We start from the raw sequence: 6478 nt of genomic DNA on the forward strand, positions 1-6478 counted from the left end.
TTCAAGAAAGTTAAGGATAAAGGAAACATTTCAATTTCCATAGTGTTGATAAAGAATTGCAGCACATTAACAAGGTATATCATTTAGAGCTTCTTTTTTTTTTGAGACGGAGTCTCCCTCCGTTGCACCCAGGCTGGAGTGCAGTTGGCGTGATCTCAGCTCACTGCAACCTCCGCCTCCCAGGTTCAAGCGATTCTCCCACCTCAGTCTCCCAAATAGCTGGGATTACAGGTGCCCACCACCATGCCCGGCTAATTTTTTCTATTTTTAGTAGAGATGGGGTTTCACCATATTGGCCAGGATGGTCTCAAACTCCCAACCTCAGGTGATCTGCCTACCTCAGCCTCCCAAACTGGTGGGATTACAGGCGTGAGCCACCGTGCCCAGCCTAGAGCTTCATTTTAATTTGCATCACTGTCACATGGCAGTAAATGCTAGGCCTTTTCACAGCTCCTTGCTTTATAGGAAATCTCTGTGGAGTCTTTATTAGGAGCCTGTTGTAATGCTTTTGAAAGGAAATGCAACTTTATGTTCTTTTTACACTCAGAAGTCTGAAAGGTACATTTTTTTTAAGAGTGCTGCACAGAGCAGAACTAACTTTACCACCTCGAGGTGTCAACAATGAGAGAAACAGAGGAAGTCACAACTTCTGAGATGAGAGAAGCTTTTTAGGTAACTATGAGGTATTTTAAAAAGTACCTTGTCTCTTTGGTAAATGGAGTTTCCCAACTCCTGTTCAATGATCTGTCAAAGTTAGAATGCACACGAAAGGTGCATTGAGACAACTGTACTTGTCTGAGAGGGAAACAAAAATTTGTTTTTTGATGAATCCTTCCAAAATAGGTCAAATTGAAGCTGCTTTGAGGCACCAAGTGAGGAAATCTGATTTTAGCCCCCCCTTTTTTTCCCTCTCGGTTGTAGTTATTCTAGGTGACAAAGAACAAATTATGTTAAGAGAGGCTGACATTTTTAGGAGCTGCTTTTCAAAACACAGAAACCAATACTGTTCTTACTGGCTGACTTACATTTGAATGTGTGTTTGCCTTGGGTTAGGAGATATAGCCTCCCTAAAAAGATGTGGCTCTACCATCATCAGGCAACTCTTTCTAAGGAATGATTAACCTATCAGATGTATTTTCTTCTCTTTAGTAACAAACCAACGTTCCCCTTTCTGTGCCCCCATTTGCTACATCTCCATTCTACTCTGTTAAGATTATGACTGTCTCTTGGATTCTAGGCCTTCTCATAGACCTGTCTTTCCACTGTCCAGGAGCAGCTTTGTATTCCGAAATCTAATCAGAGAGTAAGTTCATTCTGCAAATATTTCTTTTCACAACTGTTTATTGAAGGACAGTGTGTTACAGGCTGTATGCTAGCTGCTGGAATGCAGCTATGAACCGGGTGGAGACAGATCCCTACCCTATAGGAGCTTACACTCAGGGGAAAGGGGAATCAGCTTCCTTGATGAAATATAAGTTGATCTATTTAAATTCTTCTCTAGCTTTCTCATCCCAACATGTGTACCTGTGCAGTTCAAACGGATTCTAGAGAGACTGGGACAGAATTCCTGTTGAGAGAAGAAGTGCGAGAGCATTTGTTACTCAGAGCCAGAAAGCTCTTTCTGCTATAGATGTCTTATCAAGATTATATGAGAAGAGAGAGCCTGAAACATAATCGTTCTCACTGCCATTTCCATATCTCTGCCCTAAGGCCCTTGTTTTAAATTCTAGAAGGTGAAAACAATTCAGAAACAGAAATGATTAATGGCATGAAGGACTGATTTATGGGAAAAGATCTTAGGAGATAAATATGTATGGGTTGACTTCAGGAGGCTCTCAGAAATTGTTGTTGGTGATATAGTTAGTGAGGAAGGATTAGCATGATATTAAAGCTAAAACAAAGTAGGGTAGAAGAGGATGATTCAGGATGCTTGGGAATACATTTTCATTTATTTATTTTTAATATATATTTTTTTGAGATGGAGTCTCACTCTGTCACCCAGGCTGGAGTGCAGTGGTGCAACCTCGGCTCACTGCAACCCCTGTCTCCCAGGTACAAGCGATTCTCCTGCCTCAGTTTCCTGAGTAGCTGGGATTACAGGTGCGCACCATCATGCCCAGCTAATTTTTGTATTTTTAGTAGAGGTGGGGTTTTGCCATGTTGGCCAGGCTGGTCTTGAACTCCTGACCTCAGGTGATTTGCCTGACTCGGCCTTCCAAAGTGCTGGGATTACAGGCGTGAGCCACCGTGTCTAGCCTGGAATACTTAATTCTTTTTTTTTTTTTTTTTTTTTTGAGGCGGAGTCTTGCTCCTTCGCCCAGGCTGGAGCGCAGTGGCGCAATCTCGGCTCACTGCAAGCTCCGCCTTCTGGGTTCACGCCATTCTCCTGCCTCAGCCTCTCCGAGTAGCTGGGACTACAGGCGCCCGCCACCACGCCCGGCTAATTTTTTGTATTTTTTAGTAGAGATGGGGTTTCACCGTGGTCTCGATCTCCTGACCTTGTGATCCGCCCGCCTCGGCCTCCCAAAGTGCTGGGATTACAAGCGTGAGCCACCGCGCCCGGCCTGGAATACTTAATTCTTAACATTCATACGACGCTTTACAGGTGAATAACAATATTGGATATCATTGATTAAGGGCTTAGCTTGTGACAAGCACTTACACAAAAAATTATTTAACAAATATTTATTAAGTGCCTAGTATGTGCAAGGAGCTGTTCTAGTTTCTGGAGATACGGCCTTAAACAGAAAAGACAAAAAATCCTTCCCTTATGGAGCTTGCATTTAGTTGGGGAAGGTAGAATATACACAAAATAAATAAGTAATATATGTTATTGGGTCAAGTGGTGTTAAGTGCGTGAGTGTACGATTATCCGTACAGCTTGCAAAGTAATTTCACAAACATAATTTACTCATTTAACAAATATTTATTGAGAATACAATATGTACCAGCCATTGTGTTCATAACAACCATATAGTTGTTAGCATTTTAAGACCAAAATATTGAGATTTAGACTGGTTAAATGATCTTTCCAAAGTAATAGAGCTGAAGGCAGGGCATGATGGGCTCATACCTTCAATCCTGGCACTTTGGGAGGCTGAGGTGGGAGGATGGCTTGAGGCCAGGAGTTTGAGATCAGCTTGGTCAACACAGAGAGACCCTGTGTCTACAACTAAAAAAATAATAAAATAAAATAAAATAAAATAAAATAATAAAATAAAATAAAAATAAAAAATACAGCTGGTAAATTGCAGAGCCAAGACCCAACCCATATTTTCAGTTTCTAAGTATACTCCTCTTTCTGATGCAATAGCTATAACTTAAAAATCTGAGCCTTGAAGCTTCCTTGTTTCTTCTTTCACTCCTTCTGTTGCTATAAGAGTGAAATAAATATGTTTCTAGGGAAGTGGATTTCTATCTTCAGGGCCTCCTGGACATGTGTGTTGCTTGGGCAATATTTTGTCTTCAATTAAATAAGTTTGGATAGCTTAAAAATTCATTGTGACTTGCAAAAGAAATGTTTTTAAGCCTTTACATTCATAAACTTTAAATGACTTTAAAGAAAGACATTTACTGTAATGTTTGCCTCTCTGTTTCATATTCTCTACTTAATTTTATTCCTTCAATTTCCTCTTGTCATATGAATTTTAAAATTAGGCCCTTTGACTCTTTTATAAACTGTATTTGGAGGCTCTGTCAAACCTCAGTGAGACTTTGCTGGATTCTTAAAAGCCCATGGCTCTCTGAATTCATCCTTTATATGAGAAAGCAGGGGAGATTCTTGGAAATAATCTGAGTTGACATCTATTTCTGTTGTTTTACAACAGTTTCCCAAAGTTTGCAGTTTTAAGTAAGTTTAGAACAATTGTAAAAAAGTCAGCACACAAAGTTGAAAATGGTAGAGTTGTAGGCCAGGGAATTCAGGCTTCTTCTCCTGAATGTTTACATATGGATTTTTCTTTAGATGTATTTTTAACATGGTCTCCTTTGCTTTTATTTTTGCCACAAGGTAAACCCACCTCCAGTAAATAGTTTTGAAATGATTTTAAACCAGGGCGAATTCAGTAAGAAAGCCAATATATTACAATGAACAGAGCATAGCTAAAAAAAAAAATAGTTGGGTGGCTTGGGTATTTAATAATCTTTAAAAAGATACAAAAGCAATAATCTTTAAAAATACAAAAACAACTTTTGTTCAATGTAGATACTATCATTGTTAATATTTGGTATGGCCTATCCTTTCAGACATGTTTTTCCCTGTAAAAAATGGGATCTCATGTTGTGGACTTCATTTCTTTTTTCTTTGTCTACATCATTTTTAAGGCTCTTTAGTAGACTGACATATTTATTTATGTGATTTGAGTGAATGTCTTCACTCATTCAGTCTGTATAATGTTAGCATTAAATGTCTTGTAGCCAAAATTTAAGCCATAAGACAGATGAAATAAACTGATGTTAATAATTTTGCTCATTTTACAAGATTTTCCCCCTTCTTTTGAAAATAAAATATTGTGTTCAAGCTGATCCACATTAAAATAATTTTTTAAAACCAACTTTTAATTATCCTCAGACAATGATTATTATCTATATTCAACCACAGCACTGTGTCTAGAAAGCCCTGTTAAGATATAGTTACTGTGCATTTTAAGAACACTGTACTTTCTCCCTTTGAAATATTGATTTCATTTTACCAGCGTGATGTCCCCACGGTGCATCCTGAGGTGGTGTTTGTTAATTAGCTAATGAGTCTGGAGTAGGTCCTACTGAGATATTAGGAATACTCTCCAATTTGACACAGCTGAAGTGCATATCTAACATTTTATTCCTGGCTCACTGTAGCTATGACCCATCTCGCATATTGTTGATTCAAAAGAATCAAAATCCCATCGGTGTGTTCGCCTTCTGGTACTTAACTGTTGATAGCTCAGAGGTGTTGGTGGTTAATAGTCAACATTCACAAAAATCTTATGAGGCCAAACCTCATAACTTGCCAAGTGTTAAGATGGTTTAAATTTACCATCCCTGAAATAAAATGTTCTTTTCTTTCTCTGGCTTAAAAAGATGTTAGAGAAAGTCTGTTTTGATTTGGATGATTATGTTTAGAAATAAACTAAACAACAAAAACCTTGACGCTGCCATTATTAGCTCTACTAGGGGTTTCCTTGTCCATAGCTGGTTGCCTCCTCTTAATTCTGTTGCTAGTTTGCCCCTTTTTCAATAGTGAGTTGTCATCTTGCAACTATAACAAAACAAGCTATTTAAATTAACGTGAATGAGAACTGTGATGTATTGGAACAAAACAAGCACTTTGGGGGACTGACCTTGAGTTAATTCCCTGCACCAGCATTTGCATTTCCCAAAGTGTGTTCCAAGAACCCTAGTTAGGGAAACATTTCATGTCAGTATTTCTCAGTGTGCAGATCATCTGCATCTGAACTACCTGGGGTGTTAAAGTACAGGCTCCAGGGCTGCTTCTGAGGGGCTTGGTAATATGAATTTTCAACAGTTTCTCAGAGTGATTCACATGTACTTTGGCAAAAAGGGGTCTAGTAAATTTGTGAATTACTTTCTTTTTTTTGTTTGTTTTTCCTTTTTTTGTTGCGTTTTGTTTTGTTTAAACAAATGTGCATCACGATGTTTCAACAAGTAAGACAAATGCCATGAATGTGAAAGCTGCAGTTTGCAATATACCACATTTAGAACCCGGGATAGGTGAATTAGACAGAGGTGGTAGTCGTTCTAATTAAACAATCAGGTAATCTCACGACAAGTATCAAAACTGTCCACTTAAGTTTCTTTTTTCTTGATGATCAGAGGTCCCACGCTGACTCCAGTCTCTTTGTTGTGTTTTGTGTGAGACCCATCCCAGAATGGGAACTTTTTGGACCTCCAGAAACGGCAGTACACAGCTTTATCTCCCAAATCCTCCATGTCAAAAGCATGTACTATCTTGGGGTTATCTTTCTGGATGTGAAAGTTTATCACAGCTTTACTTCGATGATCTTTAACATAAAATCTTTTGTAAGCTAGATAACCAGTTGCAGCTGTCCCAGCAGCAACGGTAACTGCTGCGATTCACTCAACTCGTCTGCTGGAACTGGAAGTCAGACTCATGGCGCCGTCGTTTGCAAGGCGTGTGCGCTAGGATACCAAACACAAACGGGTTCGCGCGGCCAGCGAGAGTCAAGGTAGGTGCCAGCGGCGTACTAAGGGCACCGACTCCGCGCTGCTACCGCCGAATTACTTTCTTGACTTACAGACTACATTAGCAAATTAAAGGATCTGAAAGGGATCTGAAAAGTTCTGTAGTAGAGACCTGTTTAACTTTTTTAAACCCAGGATTTTCTCAAATTGTTTGATTTTTCAGTTTCTTTTGTTTTTTGAGACAGTCTCACTCTCTTGCCCAGGCTGGAGTGCAGGGGTGCGATCTTGGCTCACTGCAACCTCCGCCTCCCGGGTTCAAGCTATTCTCCTGTCT

At 39.4% G+C, this 6478-nt stretch overlaps 1 pseudogene; it reads right to left on the bottom strand.

Annotated features, from left to right (window-relative positions):
• Nucleotides 1-5787: 5787 nt before the first annotated feature.
• Nucleotides 5788-6114, bottom strand: LOC100605577 (annotated as a pseudogene).
• Nucleotides 6115-6478: the final 364 nt, after the last annotated feature.

Source organism: Nomascus leucogenys, chromosome 11 (assembly GCF_006542625.1).
Source record: "Nomascus leucogenys isolate Asia chromosome 11, Asia_NLE_v1, whole genome shotgun sequence".
Taxonomy (NCBI): domain Eukaryota; kingdom Metazoa; phylum Chordata; class Mammalia; order Primates; family Hylobatidae; genus Nomascus; species Nomascus leucogenys.